Source organism: Odocoileus virginianus, chromosome 18 (assembly GCF_023699985.2).
Source record: "Odocoileus virginianus isolate 20LAN1187 ecotype Illinois chromosome 18, Ovbor_1.2, whole genome shotgun sequence".
NCBI classification, from domain to species: domain Eukaryota; kingdom Metazoa; phylum Chordata; class Mammalia; order Artiodactyla; family Cervidae; genus Odocoileus; species Odocoileus virginianus.
The window spans coordinates 38,262,823-38,284,232 of record NC_069691.1 but is presented as its reverse complement, the minus strand read 5'-3'; positions in this window follow the sequence as shown (position 1 = coordinate 38,284,232).

The window sequence follows — 21,410 nt, the reverse complement described above, 5'->3', positions numbered from 1 at the left end:
TCCCTCCAGCCCTGTGTGTGTGATGTGTGTGTGAAGTCGCACAGTTGTGTCCGACTCTGCGACCCTATAGCCTACCAGGCTCCTTCGTCCATGGGATTTTCCAGGCAAGAGTACTGAAGTGGGGTTGCCACTTCCTTCTCCAGAGGATCATTCCCCACCCAGGAATCGAACCCGGGTCTCCCGCATTGTAGGCAGACGCTTTACTGTCTGAGCCACACTGAGCAGGTGGCAGCTTTATGTCCCATGATTAAAGAAGCTGACTCAGAACCTAGCTCACCACACACAGCTCTGCTGGGAAGAAAAATGGGGCAGGCAGGGGCTTTGTTCTTATTCTGGAGTCCTGCGTTTCAAAGGAGGAGTGCTGGGGTTCTGGAAAAGACTCCCGGCTCGGAGGGGAGCACGGGCCGGCTCTGGGGGCTGAGGAGGAGGATGGCACCGCTGGCCCTGGTGTTGCTGGCTCTTGCCACAAGATGGCGCCCCGACTTTGGTATCTTTGCTTTTAGTTTCAGTCTTCAGGAAAAACTTGTTCAAATCATTGCAGAACAAGTGCAGTCTTGATTTCGGGTTCATAATTTATGAAGCTGACTTCATATCCTGTCTCAAACTCTGCGTCACCGTGTTTCAGACAGAGCTGTTTTGATCGTGGTATCGTTATTATAAACGTGGGTGTGTCTCTTCCACCCCTTTTCCTCTCAGCGCTGTAGCCTGGGGTGAAGCAGTGATTCTCACACTAGCCGTGGTGCTGGACCAAGTTTGTTAAAATTTTCCAGGCTGTCGTGGGTTGACAATATCATCAAGCAACATAAAAATGAGTAACTGGAAAAATGAAATTAAAGCAACTTAGAGAATCCACACTTGATTTTATTACTTTTAGTTTCAACAGGCATGAAATTACATTTTAACAAATGGAATCAAAGCAAAATAACATTGGCAAAAAGATTTACAAAAACCATATGGGTGGTCTTAAAAGTGTGTGTATAGGATATTAATATAAGGAATTGCTATTATACTTGTAAATTTTTGCTGTCTCTCAAGCATAACTAAATAGTAGCAATTCTCTCATTCATATTACCCAACCTGTGTGCACACGTTGAATTAACCAAGTGTACAATACAATTATTTTTTTGATCTGAACACACTAGCTTGTTTCCTGCTTAATTTACCTACCTGGGTCAGATTGATACAACACTACTTATAAGAGGTAATGTATATACCCCACCTTCCTGTTCGGTGTTCGTAACATTGATGACAGGGAAAAATTGCTTTGGAAAAATTGAGAGAAAAGCTAACTGTTTCTGACTTTTTCTCTCATCCCCTCCCTGTTCCAGGGAAGGTTATCTTTTTTTGTTTCTGGGTATCTTCTCCCCCAGTGTCTTTGTGCTTTTACTTAAAAGGGCCAGAACCTATGACTCTCCTTGGTGGATTGCTCTCGAGAGCAGGACGTGTCTGGGAGGTTATGTCTCATCTCCCAGGATGGCCCTGGCCAGTGGCTGATAGGAAAGCTCCAGCTTCCTTCAAGGTGACCACTCTGAGGCAGCATCAGGCCTAGGCTGCCCTCCAGGGGAAAAGCCCTCCTTGCTGGTCTTTCTCTGCTCTGCCCTGCTCATCTCTCCCTTACCAGTTCTTTTTCTGGGAGCACTTCCTTAACAAACTATTTCCCATGAATCTTTGTCTCCGTGTCTACTTCCAGGGAACCCAGCCTAAGGCAGTATCAGATTTAGAGTACTTTGGAAATAGGCTTGGCAGACCATAAAAATGTCCTTATGTATTTTGAGTCTTTTGCTTCTAGAGATACTGATGTTCCATTATTGGTAACATAATCCAAATGACCACTTTAGGAAATAAATCAGCCTCATTTAACTGCCTTGGCTTTTTAGAAACCAGACAGGCTAGAGATATTTAATGTACCAATTTTCTTACCGCATATTTGGAAACATTTATCATAGACATACTCTGTTTTACATAAGTCTGTGTTCTTTTTTTTTTCCTCCTGGTTTCAATTAATCTAAACCCAATTGTTTACCCATAGAGAAGATAAATGTAAAAGCTTCTTCTACTTTCTAAGGGTTTGAGGTTGACTAAAAGAGGTTAAATTTTTTTCCCCCTGAATATCTTTTAAAAGAGCTATGTCTCCATGAACTTGTTTTAGATAATAATCTCTGCAAAAACCATTCTGAGATAGTTGCTTGTTATCTAGCTTTACATGGAATTATGGCAAATAAATGGGGAAACAGTGGAAACAGTGGCTGACTTTTATTTTTTTGGGGGGCTCCAAAATCACTGCAGATGGTGATCACAGCCATGACATTAAAAGATGCTTACTCCTTGGAAGGAAGCTCTTGACCAACATAGACAGCATATTAAAAAGCAGACATTACTTTGCCAACAAAGGTCCATCTAGTCAAGGCTATGGGTTTTCCAGTAGTCATGTATGAATGTGAGAGTTGGACTATAAAGAAAGCCGAGTGCTGAAGAATTGATGTTTTTGAACTGTGGTGTTGGAGAAGACACTTGAGAGTCCCTTGGACTGCAAGGAGATCCAACCAGTCCATCCTAAAGGAAATTAGTCCTGGGTGTTTATTGGAAGGGCTGATATTGGCTGAAACTCCAATATTTTGGCCACGTGATACAAAGAGCTGACTCATTTGGAAAGACCCTGATGTTGGGAAAGATTGAAGGCAGGAGGAGAAGGGGATGACAGAGGATGAGATGGTTAGATGGACATGAGTTTGGGTAAACTCCAGGAGTTGGTGATGGACAGGGAGGCCTGGCATGCTGTGGTTCATGGAGTTGCAAAGAGTCGGATACGACTGAGTGTCTGAACTGAACGGAACTGAAACCATATGAAAAAACATAAATTCAAGCTAACTTGGAGAAATGCTGTGGTGAATTAGTGAAAACATTCAGAGACCATGACATATGGAGAGCCGTTTTATTATCATAAAGGTTGTATGTGCTATCTTGTCAATTATCCATTACTAAATACCTGTTTTGTACTAGATGTTTACATTATCTTATTTAATTCTCACAACAACCCTGAACATGAAATGTTTTCTTTCCCCTTTTTTAAAAAGCCAGTGAGGCATAAAGAGATTAAGCAACTTTTCCGAGACTCACAATTAGGAAGCAATAGAGCTGATACTTGAATCTAAAACTTTCTACCAAGTCATGCTGTCTCTACAATTCAATAAAACGAACTAAATAAATATTAGTGTATTTCATCGGCTCTAAGGAAGGGGCAACAACTGTGGATAATTGACATATTCACTTGGTATGCAAGTAGTATTGTTAAAATGCTTGTAACACTATAAGGAGAAATAGCAAGAAATCTTTCTTGCCATCTTGTTTAACCATGATGGCTACCTTTTATTGATTTTTTTCAGGTACTTTACGTCCTTGTCTCATATACTCATCACAAGAATCCCAAGGAAGGTCTTATTAGCCTTATTTTATAGGTAGAGAAGATGGAGAGACACAGACTCTTTAGTTTACTTGTGCAGTGTTCTATGGACAGTAAAATACGGGTTTGGACCCAGAAAGTTATGAGCTCAACTGCTCTGCTTTCCATGGCTGATGCTTTGCTGACACTTCCTTATGGAGAGTGATAAGGGGATTGCCAGGTCACCTGAATCAGTGCAGGGGATACATAAGATGGAAGTTGTGATTTCCTTACAGTATTTTGTTTCTCACTGATGCTACGCAGGTCCAGAAAAGGAGGCGAGAAAGCCAAAGCTATGAGAGCAGCTTGGCTGATGCATTTGTTCTTATCCCACCGTATCATTTTTCTCACCAGCTTTGATTCCCTTTACTGTTCCCTTGTAAAGAAAACCCTTCTTCACCTTTTCAGGACTGGGTCAGCAGGAAATTCAGAAGGCTTTCCATAGCCAGGTGTTTCTCTGCCCCTGGTGCGCCTGATCTGCGGAGCAAAGGAATTCATAGACAAACACAACAGGACTCACTGTAGACCGCACAATTAATCATTCTAGGTTCTGATTTGTTTCTTGAAACTTGCTATGTTCCTGTAATGGGAAAAAGACAGGCCCATTTATCATACCACATCACACCACACCTCATACTGCTCCTTGGCACCCTCCCCTGGGTCCCTCACCATCCCCGAAACTTCTGAAACATCTGGCGTGGGTACCATGCAGGCATTTCTTCACATTCCCTGTTACACTCGCCTTCTCAGCATCCTAGTTTTAAGCTCTCCTGTTGTGACTGAAGACTAAAAGGCCAGCATCCTCTGTGGAGATGAACAATTAGCAAGAGTTTGTTACTTCCGGTGGCATTTAGAGTTTTGCCAAAGATTGCACTTGTGTGTATCACATATTGGCTGATATTGTCAAAAGAGCAGTGGACTGGGAACCAGCTTGGCTAGACTTTTGTCTTGACTCTACCGGTAATGGTTCTCTGGACTTGCCTGGGCTGCTTCACCTCTCTTGACTTTCATGACTTCATTTAATGATAAATCCAGGTTAATTCAGTGCTTATCAACTTTGGATGCGCATTAGAATCCCAGGAAATGCACAAAATACTGATGCCCAGGTCATACCCCAGATAAGTAAGTCAGAGTCTCTGGAGAAGTCAGAGACATGACACTGGGATTCTTATGAAAGCTTCTCAGTGGATTCTAATGTTGACTCAGATTTTAGAACCATCGGCCTGGGTGATCTCTGAGGATTCCTTGGCGTCTCTCTCTCTTTCCCTCCCTCCCTGCTCCATATATACAGATAGATAGATATATACATATATAGGCATATATACATAGATAGGTATGTGTATATGTATATACCTTAAGATGGGAGAATTAAGATCATGTTTGTGTGAGAAGGGAAAAGACCCAGTAGAGAGGAGAGTTCTTCTGTTGATGAATAGAAGAGGGCAGGTGAATTGTAGGATCCATACCCTTGAGAAGACAAAAGGTCTAGTGCTCCAGTATAGGGATTGGCTTTAGATAGATGAATGGAGAGTTTGTTCACAGAAAATAAACTAAGCTTATACCTGTGTAGATGTTGATAGGTATGTAGGTGCAGAGGTAGAAATTCATGAGGTTTTCTTCTGCTCACTTCAGTATTTTTAAACAAGGAAGAAGCAAGGTCATCAGAATGGACAGGAAAGGAGGTGCTGGAGAGGTTTTAAAAGAGGTGGGGTTGATGATGATGGAGGGTAAATGTACTAGAGAAATGCAGTGTGACTGCCAGAAGTACAAGGTGCATTTGAGGTTGAATTTGAAGTGAGACCAGACAGTTTGCCAAGTTTGGACAGTCTTTCTGCTCACTTCCAGAATCCCAGATGTTGATTCCTTCCTGCATAGCATCTGCTCCCTTCTACCTAATGTTGTGCCGTTGGTTGCCTTTGTCCTCTCCGGAATGGTCGCTCCTTTTGTCTATTTTATCCAGCTTACCTGAGATAGGATTGACATCACACATAACACTGTGTAAGTTTAAGGTGTGAAACGTTGATTTGATACCTTTATGTGTTGCAATATGATTGCCGCCATAGCTTTGGCTAGTAGCTAGTATTTTCATTATGTCACATAATTCCGCATAATTCCCAAAAAAAGGTCTTTTTTTTTTTTTTTTGTGGGGAGAACATTTGAGATGTACTCTCTTACCAGCTTTCAAGTATGTAACACAGTATTATTAACTCTAGTGACAATGCTGTGCATTAGAGCCTCAGAACTTACTCATCTTTAACTTCAAGTTTGTACCTGCTGAACAACATTTATCTCCCATTTCTCCACTCCAGCCCCCTGCCCCCTGCCATCCCTGGTATATGCACTGTTCTACTGTGTTTCTACAAGTTAAAGTTTTTTTAGATTCCACATATAAGTGATATTATACAGTATGTATCTTTCACTGTCTGACATATCTCACTTAGCGTAATGCCCTCGAGGCCCATTCATGTTGTCATAAATGGTAGGAGTTCCCTCTTTCTGATGGACAAATAATACTCCATTGTATATATATACATCGCATTTTCTTTACTTATCCACTGTGAACTTACAACAACAACAAAAATGAACTTAGGTTGTTTCCACATCTTCCCTGTTGTGAATAGTGCTGCAATGAACATGGAAGTGCAGGTGTCTTTTTCATACCCTGCCCTGTTTTCATTTCCTTTTGATACATACTTAGAAGTGGATCATATGGTAGTTATATTTTTAATTTTTTGAGATGCATCCCTACTGTCTTCCACGGTGGCGGCACCAATTTACATCCCCCCAATAGTACACAAGTGTCCCCTTTCTGTACATCCTTGTCAACACTTGGCATCACTTGCCTTTTTGATAATAACAATTCTAATAGGTGTGAGGTCTTATCTCATTGTGGTTTTGATTTGCATTTCTCTGATGATTAGTGATGTTGAACATCTTTTTGTGTACTTGTGGGCCATTTGGATATCTTCTTTGGAAAAATGTCTATTCAGCTCTTCCTATGTTTTAACTGAATTGTTCTTTGTTGTTGTTGTTATTGAGTTATATGAGTTCTTTATATGTTGTTGTTTAGTTGTGAAGTCGGGTCTGACTCTTTGCAACCTCATGGACTGCAGCACACCAGGCTTCCCTGTCCTTTACTATCTACCAAGTAGAGTTTGTTCAAACTCATGTCCATTGATTCGGTGATGCCATCCAACCGTCTCATTCTCTGTCACCCCCTTCTTCTCCTGCCCTCAGTCTTTCCCAGCATTAGGGTCTTTCCCAATGACTTGATTCTTCATATCAGGTGGTCAAAGTATTGGAGCTTCAGCTTCAGCATCAGTCCTTTCAATGAATATTCAGGGTTGATTTCCTTTAGGATTGATTGGTCTGATTTCCTTGCAGTCCAAGGGACTCTCAAGGTCCTTCTCCAACACCACAGTTCAAAAGCATCAATTCTTTGGTGCTCAGATCTTCTTTATGGTCCAACTCTCACCATCTGTACATGACTACTTACTGGAGAAGTCATAGCTTTGACTATACGGACCTTTGTTGGCAAGTGATGTCTCTGTTTTTAATATGCTGTCTAGGTTTGTCATAGCTTTTCTTCCAAGGAGCAAGCGTGTTTTAATTTTGTGGCTATTCAGCTTTCCCAACACCATTTATTGATGAGACTATCCTTTCCCCATTGCCTATTTTTGTCTTCCTTATCAAATGTTAGTTGACTGGTCACTCCTTTTGAGTAGTGGCTCATCTTCTTGGAGCTGGCTCTGCAGCTGGCTCAGACCTGCTAACATGTCTTCAGCCTTAGTAAATGGGCAGTGGCCTGGCTTCTGGCTTACCGAGTTTCTGAGGACTCACTGTACTTCCTCTAGAGCCAGTCAGAGCTGACTTGTAGAAGATGGTGAGCTACTTTGCCATATAGATGAAAGAGTGATAAAGGAATGCTTAGTGAGTTGGAAGCTTGTGCAAGAGAAGCTGCCTAGGAATCTTTCATTGGTTGAAATAAGATGAACTGAGACAACACCGTGCTTTTTCACCCCCTATGTTTTAGACATGCAAAAGACAGGATACACATGGGATAGTAAAGTCACGTATCCAAGATTAGAAAATATTTCATTTAGATTAGGGCAAGTGGTTTTTGATAATCTAAAAGTCATCTAAAGTGGGAAGTGGTACACTAGGGTCCCTCTAAAGTAGTAAATTTAAAAATAAATAGTAAACTTTCAGACCAAGATGAAGCAAATGGCAGACTTCAGGAAAACTCAGGCTCCATAATAGCATTTTTCTGAGATAGTGGGGACTGAATTAATGAAAATTTTGCCCTACTCATCTTAATGTCAACTCAAATGAGTCAGGATACTAACAGCCAGCAGGTGATCAAGTGGGACTATTCAGAGAGAGTAAAATGAACTTTATTCTCTTCATTTTGAATAGGTTCTATATCATATCTTTAGATTTTGGCATTGAGAAGTAGGAGTAAAGAGGCCCCACCATCAGTTTGGCAGATTTATCAAGCTGAGCTGTGTCAATTGCATTATGCCATTTCCAAGAAGACAATAGGACTGGTGAAATTTAACAGTGTCTGTCACCATATGACATATTGGCTAAAACAAAAGCAGATTGAGGAAATGACTCACAATAGTTAATTGTTTCAATAGTCAGTTTTTCCCATCTGTACAGTGTGTTGAATTTGATGACATCTGATGAGAACTTTGTGGAAAATGAAACACCAAATCGTTTTCAAGAAGCAAGCCCTCTCTCTACTCTTTTTCAGTAGCTATGTGTTGTTATCTGAAATCTCTATTTTATCCTTTATAGTTTAGGTAAGGCCACAGACTATCTTGACTGTGGGAATAGGGAAATAAAAGCCTGGGCATTTGTAGAAAAAGAAAAAAGTATTCAGTGAATAATAACTCAAAATCTGTTTCTTCACCTTGAGAATGGATTAGGTATTTTGGCTTTGATAAACTCCAAAGTAAAGGGAAAAAATATTCAGTATTTCACAAAGAACCAAATTCAGGGTGATATATGCAGAAAGCATTCATCTTCTGTTATCTCATGAATACACTGTACATCTGGCTTCAGAATCTATGATGCTGCTCAATAAAATTTATCATTTTTGATAGGAGCTCATTAATTTGTAACAGTTGTACTGAGTGTATAGCTCTGTGGTTGAGTTCATCTCTGATAGATATAGGCCTTCTCACTGCACTGAATTCCTTTGTAGATCCCACTTAGAAATGCAATTCATGATACCAACCTACTGACTTATCTAACTGAAAGAGCAGCTTCGTATTCTGGAGAGGTGGATGTCAAGTAAGGACAGGAAGTTTTCTTTTGGGAGATCTGCCAATGGGAATAAAGCTTAATGCCATGAACGTTGATTCTTGTGGAAATATTTCTAGCATTTGTTTACTTGTTAGACATCTACAAATGACTTTACATTTCAGCTGCACTGGAAACCAGTATTTATAGAGAAGAAAGGATTAGGGCTGTCTGTCCCCTACAGATAGATTTCAAGATATCAATGCCACATTTTTATAGTTATACAAGCTCGTGTTGTGTTTTGAATGGATTGGATACAAGGAATGAAGATGTCCTGCTTAATAAAGAACAAAATAAGTCTTAAGAGGAGACTGTAAGACTTTAAAGAGCTATGGTGGGGAAGAAACACACTTGTTCTCTATAAGTCAACATAGCAGAACCCAAACTTATAGCCAAAATCATAAGCAAGCAGTAGCTCACAGGCCCAGAGGACATTTCCTTAGAGCATTCTAAGGAAATAGTTACTCTGGGAAGCAACAATCTCCTTATCCTTTCAACTGGGAATTCAGCTGGTGTTGACCAGGAAAATTTGTCTATATCTGAGGCAGACTTTTATAGTCTAAGACTATGTCATCAAGCCCAAGGAAGCTCACCATAGAATGGCTTAAAACTCAACATTAAAAAAAAACTAAGATTGTGGTATCTGGCCCCATCACTTCATGGCAAATAGATGGGGAAAATGTGGAAGCAGTGAAGATTTTCTCTTCTTGGGCTCCAAAATCACTGCAGATGGTAAATGCAGCCATGAAATTAGAAGATGCTTGCTTCTTGGAAGGAAAGCTATGACAAACCTAATTCAGTTCAATTCAGTTGCTCAGTCCTGTCTGACTCTTTGTGACCCCCTGGACTTCTGCATGCCAGTCTTCCCTGTCCATCACCAACTCCCAGAGTTTACCCAAACTCATGTCCATTGAATCAGTGATGCCTTCCAACCATCTCATCGTCTGTCAACCCTTTCTCCTCCTGCCTTCAATGTTTCCCAGCATCAGGGTCTTTTCAAATGAGTCAGCTCTTCACATCAGGTGGCCAAAGTAATGGAGTTTCAGCTTCAGCATCAGTCTTTCTGATGAACACAGGACTGATTTCCTTTAGGATGGACTGGTTGGACCTCCTTGCAGTCCAAGGGACTCTCAAGAGTCTTCTCCAACACCACAGTTCAAAAGCATCAGTTCTTCGGCACTCAGCTTTCTTTATAGTCCAACTCTCACATCCATACATGACTACTGGAAAAACCATTGTGTTGACTCGACAGACCTTTGTTGGTAAAGTAATGTCTCTGCTTTGTAATATGCTGTCGAGGTTAGTCATAACTTTCCTTCCAAGGAGTAAGCGTCTTTTAATTTCATGGCTGCAGTCACCATCTGTAATGATTTTGGAGCCCCCAAAATAAAGTCAACCACTGTTTCCACTGTTTCCTCATCTATTTGCCATGAAGTGATGGAACTGGATGCCATGATCTTAGTTTTCTGAATGTTGAGCTTTAGGCCAACTTTTTTACTCTCTTTCACTTTCATCAAGAGGCTCTTTAGTTCTTCACTTTCTGCTATAAGGGTGGTGTCATCTGCATATCTGAGGTTATTGATATTTCTCCCAGCAATCTTGGTTCCAGCATGTGCTTCCTCCAGCCCAGCTTTTCTCATGATATACTGTGCATGTAAGTTAAATAAGCAGGACGACAATATACAGCCTTGACGTACTCCTTTTCCTATTTGGAACCAGTCTGTTGTTCCATGTCCAGTTCTAACTGTTGCTTCCTGACCTGCATGCAGATTTCTCAAGAGGCAGGTCAGGTGGTCTGGTATTCCCATCTCTTTCAGAATTTTCCATAGTTTGTTGTGATCCACACAGTCAAAGACTTTGGCATAGTTAATAAAGCAGAAATGGATGTTTTTCTGGAACTCTTTTGCTTTTTTGATGACCCACCAGATGTTGGCAGTTTGATCTCTGGTTCCTCTGCCTTTTCTAAAACCAGCTTGAATATCTGGAAGTTCACGGTTCACGTATTGCTGAAGCCTGGCTTGGAGAATTTTGAGCATTACTTTACTAGCGTGTGAGATGAGTGCCCTTGTGCGGTAGTTTAAGCATTCTTTGGCATTGCCTTTCTTTGGGATTGGAATGAAAACTGACCTTTTCCAGTGCTGAGTTTTCTGAATTTACTGGCATATTGAGTGCAGCACTTTCACAGCATCATCTTTTAGAATTTGAAATAGCTCAACTGGAATTCCATCACCTCCACTAGCTTTGTTCGTAGTGATGCTTCCTAAGGCCCACTTGAGTTTGCATTCCAGGATTTCTGGCTCTAGGTGAATGATCATGACAAACCTAGACCGTGTATAAAAAAACAAAGACACCACTTTGCTGACAAAGGTGCATATATTCAAAGCTGTGATCTTTCCAGTTGTCCTGTATGGATGTGAGAGTTGGACATAAAGAAGGCTGAGCGCTGAAGAATTGATACTTTTGAACTGTGGTGCTGGATGGTGCTGGAGAAGACTCTTGAGAGTCCTTTGGACAGCAGGGAGATCAAACCTGTCAATCCTGAAGGAAATTAACCCTGAATATTCATTGGAAGGACTGGTGCTGAAGCTGAAGCTCCAATACTTTGGCCATCTGATGCAAAGACCTGAATCATTGGAAAAGACCTTGATGCTGGGAAAGATTGAAGACAGGAGGAGAAGGGAGTGACAGAGGATGGGATGGTTGGATGGCATCACCAACCTGATGAACATGGGTTTGAGTAAGCTCCGGTGGTTGGTGATGGCCAGGGAGGCCTGGCATGCTACAGTCCATGGGGTGGCAGAATTGAACCTGACTTAGCCATTGAACAACACAGCTTTCCTTCTCCTCTCCCCTTCATTTCCTGTTTGAACTCTAAAAGAAAATAGGTGAAGGATGAGATGTGAAGTGAAAGTTGCTAAGTCATGTCTGACTGAGACCCCCATGGACTGTGTAGTCCATGGAATTCTGTAGGCCAGAATACTGGAGTGGGTTGCCATTCCCTTCTCCAGGGGATCTGCCCAACCCAGGGATCTAGCCCAGGTCTCCCAGGGCGGGATGGGGTGACGGTAATATTCAGCATCTTTTTTGCATGCCCTGCCTCACTGAGTCAGTTTTGTATTCCTTGAACTCAGAGCTCAAAGATCTAAAGTAGACTGATAAACAGCATATGTCGGAAATAATCTGCACTCTCCTTGATTTCTTTGGTGAGATCTCTGAATATGTCGATCCCACCCAGCCTAAGAGGGCCAGTGTTCCAGGAGCAAACTTGCAAACCCAGCAGTATCTCATCTTTGGAAACATCTGTGAGTTAGTTGTCATCTCTTGGCTCAATATGAAGAGCAAATTGCTTGTTGTCTTCTGCTACGAAAAAGAGAGCTTTAGTTTTTTTGGTCTCATCTGAAAACTTGTCACAAAGTAGAAACCATGAATCAGAAAGAACATACGTGAAATAATTTTGCTTATGTAGACAGATGAGAGTTGAAAGTTCAGATGAGAGCTGAACTTTTTTTCTTGCTGTGTCTATAAATTCCAGTTCATATTTCTTCTTGTGGAAGTGGCTCCTCCTTCTATCCCACCCTCCCTGTGCCTGGATTTATGTTAAGCTGAGCAAGCAGTTCTGGTAAAATTAAGCTCACATATAAACAATAGATTTGGACAGCTCAATTTTGGTCCTGAACTCCATTAGAATTTTTTTTTTTTACCCTTCTCTCCTTTATAGCAGTTTTTGATTCCTTGCTTCTTATTACCCAGTTTTATGTTGAATATCACATTGTGCAAGGGCATGCCAAATTGGTATTGGTATATACTGATTGCTTTGCTTGGGAAAAGTGCTGAATTCAAGTGTGAAATGTTTGCACTTGACCAAAGTTTTGCAAAAGAAAAAAATAGCATATTTAAAACCCAGAAACCATGATTGTGTTTCTTTGCTGTTTCTTGTAGTTTGTCTAGCAGCGGGTGAATAAGATCATGTTTTAATCAGCAATTAGAATAGATTTATAACCCGCATGATAGGGATGAATGAGATGAAGTTAGGGAAGACTCAAAAGAGTTTATCCCAAGGAATTTCCAAAGAGTTATAAGAAGCATGAGTGACTTAACTCCTGGAGTCTACAGTCAGAAGAAATAGTGACATTTAATTAAAAACACATGTAAATCCATGGCTGATTCATGTCAATGTATGGCAAAAACCACTACAATATTGTAATTAGCCTCCAACTAATAAAAATAAATGAAAAAAAAATTAAAAAAAAACTTAATGAGGGTAAAAAGAAGAGTTAAGAGGGCACGTTTAGGAGGTGCCAAGTAGTGTCTTGATGTCTTTACAGGTCCAATCTCATTGAATCCCTGAAGCAGCACTGTGATGTGCTTACTGGGAGTCCCATTATACAGGTGAAAACACCGAGTTTCAGCAAAGCTATTCCATTTGCCTGTACTAATAGGACTGTGATCTGTATCCAGAGTTTTTGGGTTCTCAGGTCACATGTGCTACTTCATCATCTGCAGGGACACAAAGGAGCTTGTCTGGGCTCTGTGTAAACTGTCTTCACAAGGAGCTTTCAAGGCATTCTGAGCAGAAGTCAGTTTTACTGACAAATGAAAGCAGAACCTGGCAAGTGGATGCTGAGGAAGGAGGCAGGTTCCTCGGCCGAGTCAGAAAGTATCTTGAACCTGGGGAGAAGTTATCACTGGGCAAAGAAAACAGAAACTTGGAGATTCTGATGAAAAGGCAGGTCCCAAGGTGGTGTACAAGTTTGAGTTAACATGTGATGTGGTTATTTTCCTCAGGGACAAATATGTAATACCAGTTATGGGATTTTAAGTCACCTATCTAGGAGGAAAACTGGACAGGGATGTTTAAGAGTTGGGGGCTGTAATTGTAAAGAGGTAAAAGTGCACTGCTCATAAGAAAGGCTTGATATCTGGGATTTAGGGGAAGACATGCATAGTTTTGGGAAAGGTTAGCATATATTTATAATTTCTTAAGAGCTGTTAATTATATAATGCCTTTAATTGTATAACTCAGTATTTCATCTATATGAAACTTCTGACTTAGACTGTAAGTGAAAATCAGAATATAATCAGAGTTCATGACTTTCAAACAAGAATCTTTGAGAATGTATACTCCAGATCACTGCCTTTTCCATTACCAACACATTTATTCTTTCTTCATTTTATTTTTAGAAATTGTAAGCTTAATTGTCTCAGTAGAGCGTGATATCCTTACCAGATCTCAAGTGAATTTAGCTGTTTTAAAAGAAGGGCTGTGGCAAAGCAGACCTAATATGGAGGACTGTTGGTGAAAAGCCCAAAATGTTCAAGGGAGTGTAGACTGTGCTTCTCCTGTGTTTAGGGAAAGGGCTGGCCCACAAGGAACAAAGAATCACATTGAAAATAATATCTTTATTATAAACAGGAAAATTTTGATTAGTGTATCTCTTACTGTTCCATTTCTTTTTCTTGCTCAATAAATACAAGGCAGAAAAGCATGCTTTTATAAAAGTTTTAATTTTCTTAGCAGCCCTTTGTCTTGGAGACAGTAATTAATGAAAATTACAGGCAAAACATTTAAAAGTTTGCATTTAATGCCTTACCTATGTTTTATAAAAGAATTTCACTCTATCTGAAGAAGTGAGAGGGTGTGTGTTGGTGGGGCTGGGGGGATATATACATATTAGCTAGCTTTCTTGGAGTTTTTCTCAACCAGTCGTATAGGGTGAGGTCTAAAATGTGGGGCCCTATATCAAAGAGATTATGTTTCCCTAGTCCTGTATCACCTCTTGCCTGGAAAATCCCATGGACGGAGGAGCCTGGTAGGCTGTGGTCCATGGGGTTGTGAAGAGTCGTACACGACTGAGCGACTTCACTTTCACTTTTCACTTTCATGCATTGGAGAAGGAAATGGCAACCCACTCCAGTGTTCTTGCCTGGAGAATCCCAGGGATGGGGGAGCCTGGTGGGCTGCTGTCCATGGGGTCGCATAGAGTTGGACACAACTGAAGTGACTTAGCAGCAGCAGTCCTGTATCACAACTTTAAATGTAATGTTCACTTTAGAAATTTTTTATTTTATTTTATAATGTTATGTTAGTTTTAGGCATACAGCAAAGTGATTCAGTTATACACATATGTATAAGTTTTCTATTTCAGATTCTTTTCCCTTTTAGTTTATTGCAAGATATTGAGTATAGTTCTCTGTGCTATACAGTAGGTCCTTACTGGTTATCTATTTTATACATAGTCGTGTGTATATATGTGTAATAGTCACTTTCTAAGACACCTTAGCTATCAGATCCATCTACATGCCAAGAAACAAATAATCTAGACAATTTATTCTACTAACAAAATTAAATATTGTCAAGCTATTTTAAAAAATCTTGAAAACATGGTTTGAAGAACATGGTAAACCATATTTTATAACCTAGCTCATGTGGCTATGATAAATAATACAATTGGGTCTTCATGCAATTTTTCTATTTTAAATTGAGTCTAGCAGCAAAAATTATTGGGCTAGTTGACCTAAGAAAATGAAATTCTTATCCTCATTTAGAAGTGAATGCATATTTTAAAAATGAGAGAATGTTCTGCCTAGAAAAGTTAAATGAGAACCACAGAATAAATTAATAGTGATTTCCCAAACTTCTCCCAGACTAATTCAAATCTTGGAGTCTTAGGTTGAAACAACTTAAGACCTCATGATGACTGTCCCATAAAATAAAATAGAATGTCATTTGGTGAAAGCTATTAAAATGAATGAAAGGACTGGTGGTGCAAGAAAAATGAGAGTAGTCACAGGTAGGGGAAAAGTGGATCATAAAATATACAACTATAATTGCATAGCTGTACTTTCTATAGACACTCAAGTAATTAATTTAAAAATATACTGATCAATTTAATGCAGCAAAAAAACAGGCATCTGCTGGCAATTGGGGTGATACAGTAAGATGAATATGACATAGCATCTCAGGGCAGTTGTAGTCTAGGATATGTCTTTGTGTGTATGTGAGTGAGTGGAGAAGGGGGAGATTAATACACATCAACAAATAGCAGTCTTACAAGACAGGTAATTCTCTGGAGGCCATATCCACTATGGGATATGCCAGAGTCAGGCTTGAGAAAAAGAGCCAAGGACTGGGAACAGAGACATGGTGTCAGGACACAGGAGTGTCAAGCCCTCTGGTTACCGACAGTTCTGGTTAGTGAGGGACGTCCTATGTGGAGGGCTTTAGAGGGTTGAATGTCTCCAAGCTGACTGGTCCTGGATGGCGTCCTCTGTATCATCATCACCCAAGGATAGTGTTCATCAGAATGAGCTTGAGATGATGACTTACAGCAGGTACATGCATCATTATTCAGAGTGAAGTGAGCCAGAAAGATAAAGACCATTACAGTATACTAACGCATATATATGGAATTTAGAAAGATGATAACGATAACCCTATATGCAAAACAGAAAAAGAGACACAGATGTACAGAACAGACTTTTGGACTCTGTGGGAGAAGGCGAGGATGGGATGTTTCAAGAGAACAGCGTCGAAACATGTATATTATCTAGGGTGAAACAGATCACCAGCCCAGGCTGGATGCATGAGACAAGTGCTCGGGCCTGGTGCACTGGGAAAACCCAGAGGAATCGGGTGGAGAGGGAGGTGGGAGGGGGGATCAGGATGGGGAATACATGTAAATCCATGGCTGATTCATATTAATGTATGACAAAAACCACTACAATATTGTAAAATAATTAGCCTCCAACTATTAAAACTAAATGGGAAAAAAAAGAACAAAAAGAGAGATGGTGTAAAACTGGTTAAATGCTTATGGATGGCAAAAATGTTTTAAAACTCAATATTAAACTAGAATTATGGAATTATTAGAGTTATTGATAGAACTCTGAATCATAAGTTAGAAAACTCGTTCATCCCAGGGCCACCCCTTCCTAGCAAGAGTATCTGGACATGCAATTTAATCTCTCTGAAGTTTTTCTTCATCTGTAACTCTGCCTTCTAGACTTCTTTTAAAAATCCCATAGGATCCTTTACATGAAAGTCTTTGGTGAATCTTGACTTGCTATACAAATGTAAGGTATGAAAGAGAGATAAGTCTGCAGAGGTATTTCAGAGAGTTGTTCCCTGACCGTGTGTAAGCAGCGTAGCAGAGGGGAGAATCACATGGTGGTATGTAGATTTGTTAAATAAGAAACAAGACTTGGCCAACATATACTCTTGCTATCAATATAAATCCCTACCCCAACATCCTTGTTGGAAAGGGAACTGTCTCCTACCACAACCTTTCCCTATTCTCACCTCCTACAGACAATACAGCTTTTGTTAGAGACTTTAGGGGATTTATTACAAGTGGTATTAATGAGACATGTATAAATGATGGGATTGGCTACGGTTTTCTACATTTGCTGGGATATGTTATGTATATTTCCTTTCAAATAATTGTTGAAGCTATGCCAGACCTCAAAAGCAAAGTAGGTCAATGAGAAGAGAATTTTTTCCAGTCTATTGCTATGTAATCCCTAATTAAACCAAAGAATAAGGAACTTGAGGGATCCAATCATTAACTTTTGGCAGAAGTTAGTTTAATGAGCATAAAGGAAAGAGAAATGATTGTATCCAAATATCTGTTTTTGTGGTCTTTCATTGCTTAGACATGGAAGAATAGGTTTATCGAGAGAAAGCTCTGAAATCCAAGCTCTCAGGTATCTCAGGCAAGAGATGGAAAGACTGATAATCTTAGGGTTCAAGCAAGAAAAATATCCCCTATGGGACAGAAGGAAACAATGTTCCATGCATGTTTATCATCATCATCAGTTTTTTCCCCTCCAAGTATTTATGGCTCGTTTCCCTTTATTTTGATAAGTTTTGACCTGATTACAAAAAGATTTTAAAGGTAATTGGAAAATACAGAACAGTACAAAGAAGAAAATAAAAATCACCTGTAATCCACCTAGATATAATAGTTACATATTCCAAAGTTTTTTTCTTTGTGTGTATATGTATGTGATGTATCTATACCTATGTTTGTGTGTGTTACAAAATTGAGAACAAAATTATATATAGTTGTTTTCTTTTTTCACTTATTAAAATGTATTTCAAATGTTTTCCTATGCCACTGAAATGCCTTTAAAACATTTTAAATGTCTTTATAATATTCCGTTATGTAGATATGTGGCAATTTATTGAAATACTCCCTTACTGTTTCGCATTCAAACTGTCCCTGCATTTTTACTGTCTTTATTTTGCCAACTAAAGGGATTTCTCAATAGTTATCTCTGTAGCCGTGTGCTCATGTGCACTTCTGAAGATTTCCTTAGTCTGAATGTCTAGAATTGCTGGTTCAAAGGAAATGCATGCATCAAATTTGTTTGCTGTATATAAGTCAGGGACTATTTAAGGAAATATCATCTTAATTTACAGTGAGTATGCTCAATGTCTGGGGTGGGAGTTGGGAGTTCCACAGAAGGCAAGTTCTGCTGGGCTCTGGGTGGCAGTTACTGGGCTCAGAATGTGGAAGCACCACCCTTCAACTGTAACAGACCACAAGCTGCCTTACTTCGCCTGGGTAGCTTCAGAGAACAGTTGGGTGCTTATAGTCTTGGAGAAACGGTCAAGAGGAACATGGGCTACTCTAGGCTAATGTTATTTTAACTTTAAAATATCAAGTAGGGCCAATAAAAATGCATGGGGGAGTGTGTCTCTTGTTAGAGACATGGGTGGACATGGTTTGCCCGGGTCTGGCAAAGCTACTTGATTGTTCAAGTCACCCCTGAACCTTCTACAGATAAAAACAAGAGGATAGAAGGAGCAAGAGGGCTCGACGGTGCTGTGAAAGAAGAAGCTGCTGGGCTTTGAGACTGGCATTTGTTGTCCGTGAGGCATATACTTGAATAGTCTCTCTGGAGGTTGATCTCTCCCACTACCCGAAACAGCTCTTTCCTCCCAGTTACCACTTTTCTATTAGTGCCTCTACCTGTCCCCCAGGCTAGAAGGTTGAGTCAAGATTCCTCTATTACCTCTCAAGTCCAAAATGACCTGAGACCTATCAGTTTATTCTGCTTGGAATAGCTCTCAAATCTTCCTCCATCTCCATTCTTCCTACCATCACCCGTTTCCAGCCTTTAACACATGCCTGCAATTAATTCAGACTCCAGTTTATCTTCCAGTTGACTGTCCTCAAATGCTTCTTAACTATGTTCTTCTGAGAGCCTAAAGCTTTTGCAAGTGACTTACCTCCAGAATGTGAGCTTTTACAAGATTGAGGCTTTAGCTTACTCATCATTGTAGCTCCAATGCTTAGGAAAGTGGCTGTCACCTCAAACATATTTTTGCCTGCCAACAACTACATGAAGTTTCGGAATGGGGAGCTGAGGCTCTGTGAGGGAAAGTAATTTGCCTAAGGTTACATAGCTAGTAAGTGTCAGAGCGGGGATTTAGTCCACACGGGTCTGTTTTTCCCTAAACCACATGGACTCAGCGGCACTGTGCTGCCCCTGTTGCCAGGACTCTCAGACCTTCCCTCTCGACATTTCTCACTCTACTTCATGCTCTTTTCTGCACTTGCTGTTACGTCACAGGATAGTACCTACTGCAAAAGAGATACACTTGAGCCTCTTCAGGGGTGAAGGCCAGAGGGGAACAGCTGGTTGATGAAGACCAAGAGAATTTGAGGGGAGAAGCCAGGTCTTCAATAGGTCTAGAAGCTCGAGATAGGATTTGGTCAGTGGGTGACCCCAGGGTGCCGGCCATTCCATATCATGAAAGCAAATAGCAGAGGCCCTGAGGCAGAAATGAACCAACAGTGCTATGAATTGTGAGGGCATTGGCCTACCTGTGAAAAGATGTCATGCAGTCTTTGTTAGAAATAACCTTTAATTAGGAATTAAGGAATTAGGAATAAGTAATTCCTAGTAAGTAATTAGGAATAACCTATGAATGCCCTGGAACTAAGCCCCATGGTTTCGTGGACTGAGGTGCTACATGTTGCAGAGAAATAGCCCACTTTCTGTTTGGGACTTGTGACCTTCCTTCACTTCAGATTTTGAATTGAACCTGGGGCGTGTCAGCACAGGAACCTGGTTGGTGTCCTAACACAGCTTCAGTTTTTACAATTTTAACCTTCAGAAACATTTTCATCTCTGAGTTAAGGAAATCAAACATAAAACAGCTTGGGAGGGGTTTGAACGTATTTACATAGAGAACAGTTTTTACTGGCTAATGAACTCCTTTCTGTGGCCCAAAGCATGTTTTGGCCGGAAGGTACCCTGGCAGATGACAAACAGGAAAACAGGAGACACTCAGAACCATGACCTGAAAGTAATGATGAACTGTAAATCGGGGTCATCATCAAATTAAATAGGATCATTTAGAAGGTATTGGTATTGGTAAAAAACAAAAACGAAAACAAAAGAAAACACTGCGAGGAACTGAAAAGTACACTTTAGTAAATAAAAAGAAATTTATTCAAAATCTTATTTTGGTTTGATACTCGACTTTTTAAACTTACAAATAAAGATCCAAGGAAACACTAAATATATTACCTTTTAAGTTATACTACACTTCCATGTACTCACAGAGAAAACAAAGATTTTTGGTAGATTGGGACAATGTCTTGATTTTCTTCTCTGGATATCTGCAGGGTGTTGGGAAGAAAGTTGTTGGTTTTCCCCCAGTCCCATTCCTGGCCCAGATGCTCCCTCTTGTAGCATTGCTGGTCTGGGATTCCAGCTAAAGACCACACAGTTTACTCCTGGTGTTCAGCTCTGTCCTTCTCTGAGATTCCAACAGCCAAGTTGGGAGCAGAATATGTGAAATGTGTTTTTCAGCCCCAAACTCCGTCTCCCTCCTGGAGGACCCAACTGATCCCACAAGCCCCTGATGTGCCCAGAGATGGCCATTTTCCAACTGAACTATTGATAAAGGAGGCAGGTCGGTGCTGAGAAGGGCTCTTTGCTCAGGGGCCTTACTGCAGTTGGTTTAGAACTTTGAGGATGAAGGATATTGATATTCCACAGGGGGAGGGAGGCCAGTTGCTGTGACTTTGGCTGCAGCCTCCACTAGGCTTTGCCTCTTGAAAAAGCTCATATCCTTTTGAGCTCTTCTTGCCTCTTGGCCTGAAGCCGTCTTTATGAGAATGATGATTGCCCGTGTTACCTTGCATTCTTGCCCCGGTCCTGGACAGGCTTGCCAGACTTTTGTGCCTCCTGAGTCTTGATGTAGCAACTGGTTTTTCCCCAACTGTCCCTTAACAGTCCATGCCCAGCTTCTACCTGGGAGACCAGTTAGGACATGCCTCATCCTGGCAGGGCAGAAGCTGCCCCAGACAGTGATAACCAAGACTCAGGTAAGCCTGCCTTTGATTTGTGTTTGTTGCCTTAACCTCTCAAAGGTGTTATTCAAGACACTGAGTTAAGGTTACGGTCTGGCATAGATTCCTTCCCCTCCTTCCTAAAGTATCATCAGGCCGAAACAGTCCCACCTCTCAAGCAATGGGAACAATAATGGGGGCCAGCGTTAGGAAGCCCACATCAGAGGCAGGAACAGAGGAGTCATCTCCCCCGCTCCCCTCCCGCAAGGCCATCCACACCGTGAAAGTAGGGTTTAGGTCTTGTTCAGGCTTGAATAACCAACCTGCATGGTATCTGGTACACAGTGCACCTTCAA